The 17622-nt window shown below is 32.7% G+C and overlaps 1 pseudogene; it reads left to right on the top strand.

The window, feature by feature from the left end:
- The first annotated feature begins 5279 nt into the window (after nt 1-5279).
- On the top strand, nt 5280-13619 carry LOC133699314 (cysteine-rich receptor-like protein kinase 10; annotated as a pseudogene).
- The last annotated feature ends 4003 nt before the right edge of the window (nt 13620-17622 follow it).

The raw sequence follows: 17622 nt of genomic DNA, 5'->3' as shown, positions 1-17622 counted from the left end.
GTACATGTTCTGCGCAACTAATGATCATTATACATACCTTAATCCCAAGGCAAAGCAACATAAAATCCAAATTATAAATTTCAGTATGGTGGGTGATTCGCTTCCTGAGAATTATTTTCGAATGACTTGTAAAAGTATTAAGGAAGGAAAATCTTTTCTCAACCACCAAGCAAGAATGATTTATGTCGAACATTCAAATATATCCAGAAGATGGAAATATACCTATATATATATATATATCCTCAAAAAGAAAAATAGAAAAAAATATTATGTTCCAATAACGTTGCACATACATGGTACACCACTTTTTCCAGGCACTTTTGTTCTTATTTTTGTACCTTTCTATACAGACCCAGTAAAAGTACCATTTATACTGTATTTGCTAACTTCACATGTAGAAAATTATTATTTTAAAAAATAATGTTCCAAATATGTAAAAAAAAAAAGATATTTGAAAAACAATGAATATATCCTCCTACAGGAGATAGGAGATAGCATCGGGAATTTTTTTACAACAGCGAAAGCTTGACGAGCAATGTTGCAGGGAGGTAACAGCATAGCTATTAAATTTGGACCAATCTGGTACGTTGACTCATGATCTAGAGATCTGATGCAGACCAGGTGGCAAGACTCATATTTAAGACACCCAAAACAACAAAAAGGCTTGACATTGCTAGGTCATAAATTTCACAACTGGGCACTTTAAGTTTTTTATGTAACGATTGGAGTTTCATTCCCGTTTCCTCATGTAGCTTTTATTTCCCTAATTAATTTGAGGTTGTTTGCTTTAGGAGTTTAAGAGTTTAATTTTCTTTTCATTTCTCCATTCAACTTTTATTTCCTAGTTAATGCAGGATTGTTTCCTGATCTAAGGAAGTTGTTTTTAGGAGTCTAAGAGGTCAGTTTCTCTATTTATTTGATGGTAATCGCTTTGCGACAGATATGATGGAATAAAAATAAAAAAACTTCTTTGAGTAGTTAACTCAAAAATCTTTTTTTTTTTGTTTTCTGCGGAATTACAGATCGAAGAAACCCTTGTGTTTTGGAACGCGTGTGAGTTCCGTTCTAGTCTGCATCAAGATTTGATAAAATCTGATTGAGATTTGTTTTTTTAGCTAAAGATTTTTTTTTTATTTCTTAGTTGGTTATTAACTTTTTTTTTAAAATTTTACTATATAAATATTAAAAAAATATTTTATTTTTTCAAAGTGGATATTTTAAAGCTCTTTAATATATATATTCTATGTTCATAAAAAAATATTATTTTTTCAATGTGGGATTTGAAACCATTTATTTAATATATATACTCTATGTTCACAAGAAAAAAATTGTGTTTTTTCAATGTGAGATAAAACATATTTTTGAATTAAATACTTCAATTTAAAAGGATAATATACTAATATAGTATCTTTTCAATGTGGGATGAAAAATCTTTAGAAATAATCTTTTAAATTTCATTATTTATAACATGTATAGCCTATATTCACATGGATTATTTCATAATTTTTTCATATAAAATATTAAAACTTCAAATATTTTTTTAAATTTTTCCGGATTGATTCGAGTTGAGTTAGGTCAACCCATGTAACCCAGGTCCTGACTTCTTGGCCGGGTCAACCCTGGATCGGGTCTAATAACTATGGGTAAAAGGTCTATGGATCCCAAAATAAGCTATATTGATGAAAGATGTTGAATTTATTAAGAATTCTTATCAATCTATAGACTTATTAATTTTGACTTTAATATTAAAAAATTAAATACAAAATTATCTGTTTAGATAATATATATATATATATATATATATATATATATATATATATAGAGAGAGAGAGAGAGAGAGAGAGAGAGAGAGAGTATTAATACATATTTGTTATAAAAAAAAAAAGTCATAGAGAGGATAATTGTATCTTGAAGAATAGAGAGAGCTATTCTCTTCCGATCGAAGACTGTATTAAAATTAAATAGGAAATATATTTTTAGGTTTCTTTGTTTGTAATAAAAATGTATAAGATGTTGGCGTCTGGTATCCCTTCCATAGGTGTCCCTTTTGCGTTTATCCCCTACGGTTCATGTGAGAAGGGTACAGGTATACTAGACAACGTCTAGTTATTGTCGTGAGATATAAGCGATGAAAATAGTGAATACATAAACATATTTTATTTAAAAGATAAAAATATAAAAATAGATTTGTTTTTAAGATAGATTTAAAGTTAATTTTTATACTTTTAAAACAGAAAATAGAGAATATGTGTCTAGAAATAATATTTATTATTTTTATTTATAAAATATCCTTGTAAAAAACTCTAAAGTTCAAAATATCAAACTAAAACATGTAAAAATAAAAATAATTATTATCATAGTTTTACCAACTTGAGGGTCAATCCATGACAAAACCTAGATCACTAATCGAGGCATAGGTCATAAGTCGAGTTGACCCGATTCAATGTAAGAATAAAAATGATTATGATAATAGTTTTAAAACACTATTTGGTGGTCGATCTCGGGCAAGGCTCGGTTCACGAGTGGAATTGACCATTGAACCAGGTCAACATAATAACAAAAATAATTATTAATATAGTTTTAAAACTTAACTCAAGAATTGACATAGGATAAGGTTCAAGTCACATGTTAGGAGGATCAACCTGTATTGACTCAGGTTAATATAAAATAAAAATAGTTATTATCATAGTTTTTAAAACTTGATTAGGGGGTCAACCAAGGAGCAAGACTCTAGTCATAGATCAAGTGGGTCAACTCGGGTTGACCCGGAGAAATGTAAGGATAAAAATTGTTATTATTGTAGTTTTAAAACCCTATTCAGGGTCAACTGAGGCAAGGCCCAGGTCACACGATTAGGAGGTTCAACACAGGTTAACCTGAGTCAATGTGTAGATAAAAATAGTTATTATCATAGTTTTAAAACCCGACTCGGGAGTCGACTCAAGATAAGATTCAAGTCATGAGTTAGGAGGGTCAACTCGGCTAGCCCAAAATTTTTAATGTTTTTTTCAAAAAAATCAATGGGACCCGTGTTTTATCCAAAGTTGACCTGAGTTTTTGACTGGGTTAGGTTGAGTCAATCCTTCCTTTATTTTTCTTATACTTGGACTACTTCAGGCTTCGAATCAACTCATCAAGTCGGTCATGGTTTTATAACTAGAGTTATTATAATATTATTAATTTCAACACTTAATATAAACTAAAGTAAAAATAAAATAAAATATTAAATTTATTTTTTAAAATATTTAAGTTTAATAATAATACATACTAAGGGCAAAATAAATTTTTTTTATATTTTATTTTGTTTTATCTATCATGACCAAATATAATACAAAAATAATCATTTTATCTTATATATGATTACTAAACATAATTATATCTATGTCTCATTTTATATCTTGCCTCCTCTATTCCCATTGTCTCTATCAATAATCAAAAACTACCTTAAAAAATAGCCAGGAATGGTGGAAGGTGACTAAAGTCCCGTTTGAATCAAAGAATGATGGTTTTATTGAAAATCCATAACTATATATAAAAACTTAAATTATGCATCAATAATATTTAATTCAACTAAAATATCTTGAAATTTTGTTCTCTTTATAACTAAAATTGGAATTTTAATAACGATTTTAATGTCTTTTTCGTTAAAGCTAATTATTAGTAATTTAATTAACTTTGTTTGTAAGAAATTAATTATTAGTATTTGTATTCATCCTATCTCTAATTAGGAAAGTTATTAAAAAAACAATACATAATTTCTAAATATAGTACGGAAATGACTATGCATTTATACTTTATTTAAAATAATAAAATTAATATTTTTTTTATTAAAAATTATTTTTGATATTAGCGCATCAAAATTATCTAAATAAACAAAAAAAATATTAATTTGAAGTAAAGAAAAAATAAAAATTTTTTAAATCTTTTTAAAAGTGTTTTTGAAACGTAAAAATAAAATTACCATTAATCTTTCATTAATTGTAAGGCTTCCTATAATTTCTTACCTTTCATTTATCCAGACAAGTGTTATTAGCAAATTAGTACTCTAGCATTTTATTTTTATTTTTCTTATTTTGTATTGTTAGAGTATTTTATTTTTTATTTAAATAATTATAATAGCTTTTTGAAAAATAAAAAAAATAAATGAATAAAAGTTAAATTTGTGAATTCTATTGTGTGTGTGTATTTGTTTTTTTGTAAATTTTAATTTCTGCGTCTTCTTGGGGTTTATATGTTTTCTATATTTTACCTAAAATTTTTAATTTATTTCAATTAATTAAATCCCGTATCTTTTATTTTTGTTTCACTTTGTGTAAATTTCAACTTCGTCAACAAAGTTTATGAAAAATCTTAATATCACCACGAATAGTGAAATGAAAATATTGAAAAAATCATCAAAGAAAGACAATTTTTTTTTTCAAAAAAAATATGATAATTTTTTCCCCACCAACATTATATAACATTCTTTCGACAATACAAAAATAAAATTAAACTAAAAACAGATATGATAAAAAATATTTTTAATTAATAAATAAAAGTATCAACCACCATTATCGCTATCTCTCACACACTCTTTCACTAGTGTGTGTGTATATATATATCTTGAACAAAAATCCTAGGAAAAAAACAATAATATCCCATATAAATTTAATTTTAGGGATTATGTTTTGAAAACCAGATGGCCAAGTATACTGGGTAGGGCAAGAAATTGGAAAACGCACAACAACCTCTCGGCTTTTGGATCTTCTTGTGGAAAATGCAGCTACGGGCTCATAAATACTCGTTGGGTCAAGTGCGGATAAGGACATAGATTCTTTGAAATTAGAATGTGATTGTCGATGCCTTGATGATATTCCTTAATAAGACCAAATTCCGTGTTTTTTTCTCCATTCATAGCATTAGATTATTATGTCGTACTTAATTTTATCAAATAAAATATAAATAGTAAAACTTAAATTTCTAATTAATTGGTCAAAGAACTATTTTAACTTTAAAATTAATTGGTGAAATTTTAATATATGATTTAATTTTTTTTAACAAAACAAAATAATAACAAGTATACACTCAACTATACTCGGAAAATGTCCATGTATTTGAACTTAGCAAATAGAAGACTCGGCAGGATTCATATAAAAGTCATATCTAGAAAATTTTCATTTGAATGCCAATTTATTCTTGGTCAATCAATTAAGTCAATGCTCAGGCCGGTCATTTTTAATTGACAAAGTAAAACGTATTCTCAGAGATAATTACAGTTATTCTCTCCCCATGATCACCTGTACAACTTTAATAGTCCCATTACTCCACATGGTTTCAAGTGAATTTCCAAGCCCCTTTTCATTTTTTCGTTAAATTTGCTCCAAAATGATCCTGATGACAACCATAGATGTAAATTTAGTCATGTTTTTGCTGATCATACCGTTTTCAGCTCTCCCAGCCATTACTGTTGCAGACCATCTTGTTACATCTTGCTCCGATAACACAAGCAACTACACTCTCAACGGTCCATTTGAGAGCAACCTCAAGCTTCTTCTTGAGAACTTGCCTTCCATCACTTCATTAACAGGTTTTAACCACACCTCTGTTGGAGATTTCCCTGCCAAGGTCTATGGCCAAGCACTGTGCAGAGGTGATGTCAACTCAAGTTCTTGTCAGGCTTGTGTGGAGTGTTGAAACTTAAACTCAATCCAGAAGGTCAAGGAAGGCAACCACCCACCGACCAGCCGCAGCCGCCAGCTGCAGCCGCTAGTCGCCTTCACACTTGAAGGTTGAATTTTCTTGTTTTGAATTCGTGTATAAATAGCAAGCTGAGCTTATGCTATTATGTGTGGAGAGAATAGAGAGAAATACTAGAGAGAAAGAGAGGGTGTGTATTGTTAAGCTTTTGTGTTAATTAATTGTAAGTTTGTGTTTTTGTAATAAAACCTTGTGTTTTATCCCCTCTGAGTGTTTCAAAGCCACCACCAGTGGTTCCTCCCACCAACAATTGGTATCAGAGCCCCGTTTGTCAGAAAACAGAAGTGTTTTGGGAGATATCTGAATTTTCAACGTTGTCCAAAACAAGTTTTGATCATTCCACAGTGTAGAGCTCCTCCATACGAGATCACTGACGCAAGAATCAGCTTGATCGGAGACGGAGGTAGACCACACGCGCCACCTAAAGATTCTGCACTGTTTGCCCAGTCGCAGCCACGCGCTCCAGAGGTTGAAGACGAGTGCCGTCCACGCGCGCCATATTCAAGCCGGTTAAGCCTCGCCGAGCCGCGCCGAAAGCCGAGCCCCAGCCGCGCCGAAGAATATTCCAGAGAATATTCTCTTTTCAAGCCGAGCCGCTCATTAGCCGTAGCCGAGCCGATAGAATATTCCACAGAATATTCCCGGTTCACCCCAGCGAACCGCCCGCCGTATAGAATTGGTTTTTTGACCGGTTCACCCATTTTCTGACCCGATTTATACAAAGTCAGGCCGGTTCGCTACTATTTCGACCATTCCGGATCGATCTACAGTGTCTGTTTTGCCAAATTCAATTCCCAGAAGGTGATATAGGCATTTAAAGAGCAAAATGACTACAGAAAGTACACAAACACTCATCCCGAAGCTGACCAAAGACAACTATGATAGTTGGTGCATCAGATTAAAGGCATTCCTTGGTTCAAAAGAGCGTTTGGAGATTGTACACTATGGTTATGATGAACCAGAATCCAAAGAAAAAGAAGATGCTTTACAAGAGGCAGAGAAGCTAGCCTTGAAAGTCAGCAGAAAGAAAGACAACAAAGCAAAGACGATCATCTATCAAGGTCTTGATGAAGACACATTCGAGATCATTGCTTCCGCTGAAATATCACATGATATATGGGAGGCTCTCCAACAAAAATACAAAGGTGCTGACAGAATCAAGAAGATTTGTCTTCAATCTTTGCGAGGTGAATTTGAGTTATTGCAAATGAAGTCCTCGGAGTCTATTTCTGATTATCACACAAGAATTATGGTGATAGTCAATCAGATGAGGAGAAATGGAGAAGCCATCGTCGATTCCCGAATTACTGAGAAAATTTTAAGATCCCTAGATCCAAAATTTGATTTTGTTGTTGTCGCGATTGAAGAGTCCAAGGAAGTGGACAAGTTGACAGTTGATGAGCTTATGAGTTCTTTGCAAGCTCATGAGCAGAAGATTGTAAAGCGAAATGGAGATAAGACCATCGAGCATGCCTTACAAGCAAAGCTGTCTCTCAAGGATAGATATGAGCAAGGGGAGACTTCAACAAGTGGATATACCACTCAAGCAGGAAGTCAACAATCCAGAGGAGGATTCCAGAGATTCCAAGGAAGAGGTTCTTGGAATACAAGCTTTAGAGGAAGAGGTGGTAGAAACACCACCAGAGGAGGTCGAGGACAACAAGCATTTACTTCTAGAGAAAGAGGAGGCGGTTACAATAACCGTGACAAGAGGAATATCCAATGTTATAGTTGCAATCAATTTGGGCACTATAGCACTGAATGCAGAAGGAAAGCTCCGTTGGAGATACGTGAGCAAGCCAACTATGCAGAGAAGGATGACAGAGAAGAAGCTGCATTACTTGTCCAACAAGGACTTGGTGAGAAACAGGAGAACATGTGGTATCTAGATACTGGAGCCAGCAATCACATGTGTGGCTACCGAGAGTTATTTGGTGATCTAGATGAGACCAAGCAAGGTCTAGTTACTTTTGGAGATACCTCAAAGGTTCCATTCAAAGGTAAAGGCAACATCCCAATCAAATTGAAGAATGGCGATTCCAGCTACATCGCCGATGTGTATTATGTCCCAGCCATAAAGCAGAACCTGATCAGCTTAGGTCAACTTTTGGAGAGAGGATATACTTTTTACTCGAAGAATTGTCATCTGACAATTAGAGACAACAATTGGAGATTAATTGCCTATGTGAAAATGTCCAAGAATAGGATGTTTCCTTTGAACATCCAGTATGATGCAGCAAGGTGTTTGAGTGCCATCACCAACAGTGAAGAATGGCTTTGGCACCTGAGGCTTGGACATCTGAATTTCACAAGTCTGAAGATGCTAGCAAGCAAGAAGATGGTCAAAGGTTTGCCCCACATTGATCATCCAGATGAAGTCTGTGAAAGTTGTGTCCTCAGCAAACATCACAGATCCAGTTTTGCCAAAGAAGTCAACTGGAAAACAAAGAGGCCACTGGAGTTAGTACACACAGATGTGTGTGGCCCAATAACGCCTATGTTGACTGGACAAAATAGGTACTTCCTCACTTTTATTGATGATTTTAGTAGAAAGACGTGGATATACTTTATGAAGAGGAAGTCAGAAGTATTCAATTGTTTTAAAGATTTTAAAGCAATTATGGAGAAGCAAAGTGGCTACATGATCAGAACCGTGAGATCTGATCAAGGTGGAGAATATATAGCAAATGATTTTGAAGCCTTCTGTATACAACAAGGCATCAGACATCAAACAACGCCTGCATATACACCATAGCTGAATGGTGTAGCTGAAAGGAAGAATCGCACGATTCTTGACATAGCAAGAAGTCTGCTCAATGCAAAGAAGTTGCCCAAGCAATACTGGGTTGAAGCTGTATCATGTGCAGTGTATTTACTGAATCGCTGCCCAACCAGAAGTTTGCAAGCTGTCACTCTAGAAGAAGCATGAAGTTGTCACAAACCAAGTGTTACTCATCTACGAGTCTTTGGTTGTGTGGCATATGCAAAGATCCCAGATGTAAGAAGGAGAAAGCTCGATGATAAAAGCGAGAAATGCATCTTTGTCGGATATGGTGAAAGAAGGATGGGATACAAGCTATATAATCCCATCACGAAGAAGGTGATTATGAGTAGAGATGTTATCTTTGAAGAAGATAAATCTTGGCAATAGACTGATGATGAAGAAGCAGTCAGATGGATCAACATTGATTTGATCCTTGAAGATGAAGTGGAAGTACCAACAGTACTTACAGAAGGTCCAATAGTACCAGCAGAGTCACAAAGTCCAGAACACAGATTCCCTGTATTCAACAGGAGAAACACACCAGAATCATCATCAACACCAGCATCAACATCCTCATCGTCAGAAGGACCAAGAAGGATGAGAAATCTAGACGAGTTGTACGATGCCACGCAAGTCATCGAAGATACAACTCTATTTTGTTTCTTTGCAAATAGTGACCCACTTAGCTTTAATGAAGCTATCACAGAAGAGAAGTGGATAAAAACAATGGATGAAGAAATACATGCCATTGAGAAGAATGATACCTGGAAGCTGACTTATCTACCAGAAAACAAGAAAGCAATAGGTGTCAAATGGGTCTACAAGACAAAGAAAAATGCAAAAGGAGAAGTGCAAAGATACAAAGCCAGATTAGTGGCTAAAGGCTACAAACAGAGAGAAGGCATTGATTATGGAGAAGTATTTGCTCCAGTAGCCCGGCTAGAGACAATTAGACTGATGATCTCACTAGCTGCACAACATAGATGGAAGATCTATCAACTCGATGTGAAGTCAGCATTTCTGGATGGCTTCCTAGAAGAAGAGATCTATGTTGAACAACCACTTGGATACATTGAAGCTGAAAATGAAGGCAAAGTATACAAGTTGAAGAAAGCTCTCTACAGTTTGAAGCAAGCTCTGCGTGCTTGGAATACTAGAATTGACAGGTATTTTCAAGATAATGGATTTGAAAAATGTCCATATGAACACACAATATATGTGAAGAAAGGAGCAGATGGCAGCATCTTTTTTGCGTGCCTATATGTTGATGATTTGATATTCACCGACAACAACCCTACCATGTTTGAAGACTTCAAACGAAGCATGGTACAGGAGTTTGAGATGACTGACATTGGTCTAATGTCACATTTTCTTGGCTTGGAAGTAACGCAGAAAGAAGAAGGGATTTTTGTATCCCAAAGCAGTTACGCCAAAGAGAATGGAGTAGAATTGAGGAAGAGTAAGGTTGGAAATGTTGATCCAACTTACTTCAAAAGCTTAGTAGGAAGCTTGAGGTACTTGACATGTACCAGACCGGATATACTCTACGGAGTCGGACTCATCAGCAGATACATGGAGACGCCAGACCAGTCTCACTTAAATGCAGCCAAGAGAATTCTTCGCTACATCAAAGGCACAATGAATGAAGGTATGTTTTATACCTCAAGTAAAGACTTTAATCTTGTAGGCTACTCGGATAGTGATTGGGGTAGAGATTTGGATGAAAGGAAAAGCACAACAGGGTTTGTCTTTTTCATGGGAGACACATCTTTCACATGGTCATCCAAGAAGCAATCGATTGTAACATTATCAAGCTGTGAAGCTGAGTATGTTGCTACCAACTCAGCCATATGCCACTCAATATGGTTAAGGAATATGCTGAAGTTTTTGGGATTTCCTCAAGAAAATCCTACGAAGATTTATATTGACAATCGATCAGCAATCGCATTGGCAAAGAACCTAGTGTATCATGAGAGGAGCAAACACATTGATACATGTCATCACTTTATCCGGGAACATGTGAAGAATGAAGAAGTCCAACTGATATCTTGCAACACAAATGATCAAGTTGCTGACATCTTCACAAAGCCATTAAAAGGAGAAGTATTTATCCGATTAAAGTTCATGCTTGGCATGATATCCCTCGATTGAGTTTAAAGGGGAGATTTGTTGAAACTTAAACTCAATCCAGAAGGTCAAGGAAGGCAACCACCCACCGACCAGCCGCAGCCGCCAGCCGCCTCCACACCCGCAGTCACCAGCCGCCTTCACACTTGAAGGTTGAATTTTCTTGTTTTGAATTCGTGTATAAATAGCAAGCTGAGCTTATGCTATCATGTGTGGAGAGAATAGAGAGAAACACTAGAGAGAAAGAGAGGATGTGTATTGTTAAGCTTTTGTGTTAATTAATTGTAAGATTGTGTTTTTGTAATAAAACCTTGTGTTTTATCCCCTCTGAGTGTTTCAAAACCACCACCAGTGGTTCCTCCCACCAACATGGAGAAGGCAAGCCAATAAATCTTTAATGATTGTAGAAATTATAAAGATGCAATCATATGGTATGAACTTTGCCAAGTTCACTACTCGTTTCAGAATATGACTTCCTTGTATGTTTATATAGGGAAGTATCCAGACTGGGATTCTCAGGAGAAATTTCTATCAGATCCAAAACATTTCTCTGATGTTCTAATCTACTTAATGACTAACCTGTCAACTGAGGCCGCTGTCAATCCTTCCAAGAACATGTTTGCAACTGGGTCAATCAAATTTAGAAGCGAAACCGTATATGGTCATGCACAGTGCACACGAGATATCATAGCAGATGATTGTCAAACATGTTTGACAACTGCTTTGGCTGAACTCAAAGGATGCTGTTCGTCACGGCAAGGTGGAATTATTGTTAGCAGGAATTGCGACGTGAGATTTGAGCTGTACAAATATTACAATGCCTCGAGTTACTCGTTAACATATCCGAATCCTAAAGGTTAGTGAACAGAAATTTTTTTGCTGAAAATCTGTGAGCGAAAAGAAGTAATCATGTCTTGCATTAATGACTGACATGGTTATTCTTAATTCTTGCCTATGACGGATAACATGCAGTGCAAAATTGTCCAGAATCTTAGTTTATTATTTTTGGAGATTAATATCTTTCTTCATAAATTGAATCTTATGCAAGTCTCTGCTTTGCATGGCAGGAAGTAATTGGAAGATTGGGATAGTGGCATTTGCTGCATTTGCTCCTGTAGTGGTGATTGTAATTGTCATTGGGTCTTGCATTGTCTGTCTGCTGAAAGAAAGAGGACAACAAAGGGGTAAATTAACTAAGCGATCAGCATATTGTTAGGCTAAATTGATATCAGAACTACAAAAGAGTAAAACTCCGATTCTTTGTCAGGCGTGGAAAGAAGTCACCCAGCATTATTACAGGAATTGGCCTGTCCAAGAGGGATCACAATGACAGATGAAGGTCAGTTGGTAAGTTCTGAGGACCTGCCTTTCATGGACTTAACTACTATCAGAGAAGCTACAGACAACTTCTCCGATTCCAATAAGCTTGGACAAGGTGGGTTTGGCACTGTTTATAAGGTAAGTGGTCAAGGGGCTTTGCTGTCATAATCCACTGAGATTCAGGAGTATGTCTTTCCAATCCATCCCTCTAGGAAAACCGAGTTTTTGTTCAGTTTGCCGTGGCTTAATATTGCTTCAGTTGATAATATTTGCCTCATTGCAAATTTGTTTCAGGGTGTGTTACCAGATGGGAAAGAAATAGCTGTTAAAAGGCTGTCAAGGAAGTCATGGCAAGGCTTAGAGGAGTTCAAGAATGAAGTCAAAGTAATTGCAAAATTACAGCACCGAAACCTGTATGAATTCTATGCATAACAAAAGCCTTGATATCTTTATCTTTGGTCTGTTCCTTTCATTTAGTTTGCCTTTGAATTCTTAAATATTACATTTTCAACAATTAAACGATGCAAGAGGCTGAAGTTTCTTCTTATTCAAATTTCAGATGCCGAAAGACAACCACTTCTTGATTGGGAGGCATGTTACAACATAGCTGGTGGGATTGCTAGAGGACTTCTTTACCTCCACGAGGATTCCCGGCTTAGAATCATTCACCGGGATTTGAAACCTAGCAATGTGCTACTAGACCATGAAATGGTTGCCAAGATATCAGATTTTGGCATGGCTAGAATTTTCTGCGAAAACCAGAACAAAGCCAACACTAGAAGAGTAGTAGGAACATTGTAAGCCCTCTTTTAATTTCTTTTTTTTTTTTACCTCTAATTTCTTTTTCTAGTTTGGTGATGATTTTAGTCCTAAATTCTTTTAACTTATCCAAAGTACGTCTTACGCACGAAACAGCGGATATATGGCTCCGGAGTACGCAATGGGAGGGCTATTCTCAGTGAAATCAGATGTCTTCAGCTTTGGTGTTATACTACTGGAGATCACAAGTGGGAAAAGAAGTAGTGGCTTTTATCTCTCAGAACATGGCCAGACACTCTTAGCATATGTTTGTACAATACATCGTTGCCATCAAAATTTCCATTCAAATAATTTTCAACCTATCAAAAAGAATTTGAAGCCTGAAAATTATAACTAGGTACTGTTATGATAGTTTTTTTCATGCAATTTGACAGGCGTGGAGATTGTGGAATGAAGGGAGAGAAATGGAATTAGTGGATCCTTCGTTGATGGACAGAAGTCAAACAGAAGGGATTGTGAGGTGCATACATGTTGGGCTGTTATGTGTGCAGGAAGATCCAGCAGACAGGCCAACAATGTCATTTGTGGTTCTAGCTTTGGGAAGTGACCCAATAGCTCTTCCTCAGCCGAAACAACCTGCTTTCTCTCTAGGTAAAATGGTTCCAATCTACAAGTCTTCACCGACAGATCCTTCTGTAAATCAAATGACTGTTTCTGGTATCACACCGCGCTGATTGTTAATAAGATTGCCACTGTTCTTGTCAATGTCTGTGCGGCAATTGGTGTGGTTCAGAATAGCTTGTTTTCTTAGCCATTTTGTTAAGATCTCAAAATGGTCAATAGAAGACCTCAAATTGTGTATAATAACAATGTGTCTGAATAGCTAGTTGGAATTATAAGGGGTTCTGACAAATTATAAGCCAGAAATAAATGGCATGAAGAGACACTATCCACTAATTTTAAAATAATTTTTTTTTTATATAAATATTAAGACGAAAATATATTAGATTGATTCAAATCAATTAAAATTAAAATGTAAACTTTGTAATCTGGATTATAAGACTGTTATAATCTCATAAAAAAAATATATTGAATTTAAATTCGCAATTAACTCAAATATTAAAAGATGAAATAAAAAAAATTAATTAAAAAAGAACAAAAAAACCTTGAATCAACCAAGTTAACCTACAAAACCTATTATCTGGATCATGAGATTACGATAACCTCAGAAAAAGTAAACCAAAAGAAATTATGAAGTTCAATCCTCTAATAAATCTAATATTAGGGATTAAATTAAAAAAATTAAATTAAAAATTAAAAAAAAGGAAAAAATTATTGTTTCAATTAACACTACTTTAGAAGGAGGTGAACAACGATTTTAATTATATTTTATATTTATATAAATATTAAATTTTTTTTTAACCAACCTAATAATAACAAAAAAATCAATGTGAAAATATATAAAAAATCTCTTAACGAACAATTTTAGATTTTTTACTTGTAATTATATTTTAGTAATTTTACTCTATATTAAAAATTAAAAAAAATTATTTATACTCAATGAATTTGGTCATGAATAATGATTCGTAGAGAAGATAAAATAATCATTGCATTATTTTATTAATTATTATTTTCGCTCACAGTAAACATTGTTTTTTCAAGGGGATTTAGGCTTTGTTAATGTTTTTCTAAGTAGGTTGAGAAAACGATAGGAATTGAGAGGGTTTTTATAGATATTTTTCTTCAGTTTATCAACAAAATCGTAATGGAAAGGAAACATTAAAAAAATTATATTGTTTAAGAGGTAAAATCAACGATTTTTTTATTTCAAAGGTTTTAAATTTTTTTTGTTGTTGAATTGCCAAAGAGAGAGGTGGCTCTCTCGACTCACAAGTTCACTTAAAGGGTTCATAAATTGGCATTGTCAAGGAATAATTAAGAGGTTGTATTTTAATAATTAAATCTATTCTTTTTTAAAAAAAAGTGCTATTACTTTCATTAATAATAGTTAAAAATATTATTGGTTATGCTATTATTTTAATTTTTGCATGGTTCGAATATGCTAGTATAGTTTATTTGGCATTGTTGTAGTTTTTATTTTTCAAAATACTTTTAAAATTACTTTTTATTGAAAAATATATCAAACTGATTTTTTAGGTGTTTTTTAATGATTTTGAGATGCTGATATTAAAAAAATAAAAAAAATAAAAAAATAATATTATTTTAATATATTTTCAATTGAAAAATATATTTAAAAAAAATACTATATACTACAATACTAAATACATAATTAGTTGAGTAGTTTAATGAGTGCCCTCATCATAGGCATGTGTGAAGAAGTCTTTTTTCCTTTGTTTATTATTAAAGAACTCTAAAACGCGTGGGATATTCACTGTAGTATTAGGTTTTTTTTTTACTTTTGTTTTTTTTTTACATGTTTTTTTTTTGCTTTCTTTTTACCCAAAATTGATTTCTTCTTCTTTTTTTTGTTTCTTTTTTTTAAAATTTTTTGTTTCAAAATTATCTTTGCTAATTTTTTTAAATATTGAGCTGATTGAAAATTTAACTACGTAGTTTTTTTTTTAAAACATTGTGGATTGCTATAATATTTTCATACATTGTTTTTTTATGATTTCTTTATTCTTTTTTTTTTCAAAATGATCTTTGTAGATTTTATTTTTTTTATATTAAGTTGGTTGAGAATTTAGCCTTGTAGTTTTAAAAAAAAAAAACAATATGGATTGCTACAGTGTTTCCCCTACATAATTTTTTGTTTTGCTGCAGTGTTTCCCCATATATATTTTTAAAAAATTATATTTATCGAATTTATTTTTTTAATATTGAGCTGATTGATAATCTAGCTTTAGTTTTCCCCATATGTTTTTTTATTTTTTTTTATTTTTCTTTTTTTCCAAAATTGTCATTTTTTACATATTTTTTTTTGTTTTTTTCAGAATTATTTTTGTTGATTTTATTTTTTTACTATTGAGCTGGTTGAAAATTTAGTTTTTTTGTCTTTTTCTTTAAAACACTGTAGCTTTCCCCACGTGTTTTTTTTTTTCACTTTTGTTTCCTTTTTTGTACATTTTTTTTCATTTCTTTTACCCAGAATTGACTTCTTTTTTTTTTTTTTTAGATAGCCTTTGTCATTTTTTTTTATATTTTGAACTGGTTGAGAGATTAGCTTTGTAGCTTTTTTTTAAAAAAAAAATACTATGGATTACTATAGTGTTTCCCTTACATGGTTTTTGTTTGGCTACAGTGTTTCCCCCACATGTTTTTTTTTAAATTATCCTTGTTAAATTTATTTTTTCAATATTGAGTTGGTTGAGAATTTAGGTTTAGCTTTAGCTTTCCCCATTTTATTTTATTTTTTAAATTTTCCCCACGTTTTTTCATTATAATTATAATTATAATTATTATTATATTGTATTATATTATATAACTGTTTTTTTCTTTTGTTTTTTCTTTTTATTTTTTTTAATGAATTTTTTTTGTTTGATTTAGTTTGTTAATTTTAATTTTTTTTATTTTGTTATCAGATTTTCATGATACGAATCTCGAGTTGATGGGTTAACTTGATTTGACGAGTTATTTTTTTCATTTAGTTTAGTTTGTTAAAGTTAATTTTCTTTCTATTTAATTATCAGACTTTTATACTTTCATAACACGTATCCTGGGCTTGACAGGTTAACTTGGTTTCATGGGTTAACCCGGTTAATTCTAGGTAAACCCGTCATTCTATTTAGTTATCAAACTTTCATGACGCAAATCCTAGGTTTTACGGGATAACCTGGTTTAAAAGGTTGACCCAATTAATTTAATGTTTTTTTCTTTTTCTTCATTAGTTTTTTCCTTCCTGTTGATTTTTTTTCTTTGTTTTTTTTAATTAATCTATTTAATTATCACACTTTTATGACACGACCTTATAGCCAGACCCACATCCAGTATTCTTGGGTCCGGTATTACAACCAGACTCACTTAAACTTGGGTCATGCAAGTTTAATTTTATTATTAATATTATAAATATTATTCTTAGGTCAAGCGTTGCAGCCAAACCCAAGATTCTTGGGTATAACTTTGCAGAAAAACCCAAGATTTTTAAATTTTTATTTTTTTAATATTTTTTATGCAAAAAAAATAACCCGCGGCATCGTGCGGGTATCAAAGCTAGTAATATAGCTAAAATACGTTGTGAAAGTACTGTAATTTTCCTTATATATTATCGTGGATTGCTATAGTGCTTTTTTTATTACTTTTTTTCCCAAAATTATCTTTGTCACTTTTATTTTTTTAATATTAAAATGGTTAAGAATTTAGCTTTGTAATATTTTTTCCTTTAAAACACTATGAATTGCTATAGTGTTTCTCCACATGATTTTTATGATTTTTTTTTAAAATTGTTTGTCGATTTTATTTTTTTAATATATATTGAGTTGGTTGAGAATTACAGCTTTAGCTTTTCTCATAAAACACTGTGGATTGCTACAGTGTTTTCCCACATGGTTTTTTTTCATTTTTTTTATAATTTTTTCCAAAATTATCTTTGTTGATTTTATTTTTTAATATTGAGCTGGTTAAGAATTACAATTATAATGTGGGGAAAACACTGTAGCTTTCCTCACAAATTACTGTGGATTGCTATAGTGTTTTCCCCACTTGATTTTTTTTAGTTTTTTTTAAATTGTCTTTGTCAATTTTTTTTTATATATTGAGATGGTTGAGAATTACAATTACAAGCAATATAAGTAAGGTTAAATCATGTTGGGAAAGCATTGTAGCTTTCCTCACACAACACTGTGGATTGCTACAGTGTTTTCTCATATGATTTTTTTTCTGATCTTTTTTGTTATGATTTTTTTTAAAATTATCTTTGTCGATTTTATTTTTTTAATATTGAGCTGGTTAGAATTTAA

Source organism: Populus nigra, chromosome 7, assembly GCF_951802175.1.
Source record: "Populus nigra chromosome 7, ddPopNigr1.1, whole genome shotgun sequence".
In the NCBI taxonomy this organism is placed as follows: domain Eukaryota; kingdom Viridiplantae; phylum Streptophyta; class Magnoliopsida; order Malpighiales; family Salicaceae; genus Populus; species Populus nigra.
The sequence above is the reverse complement of the archived record's forward strand: the minus strand, read 5'-3'. Positions and strand labels throughout refer to the sequence as shown.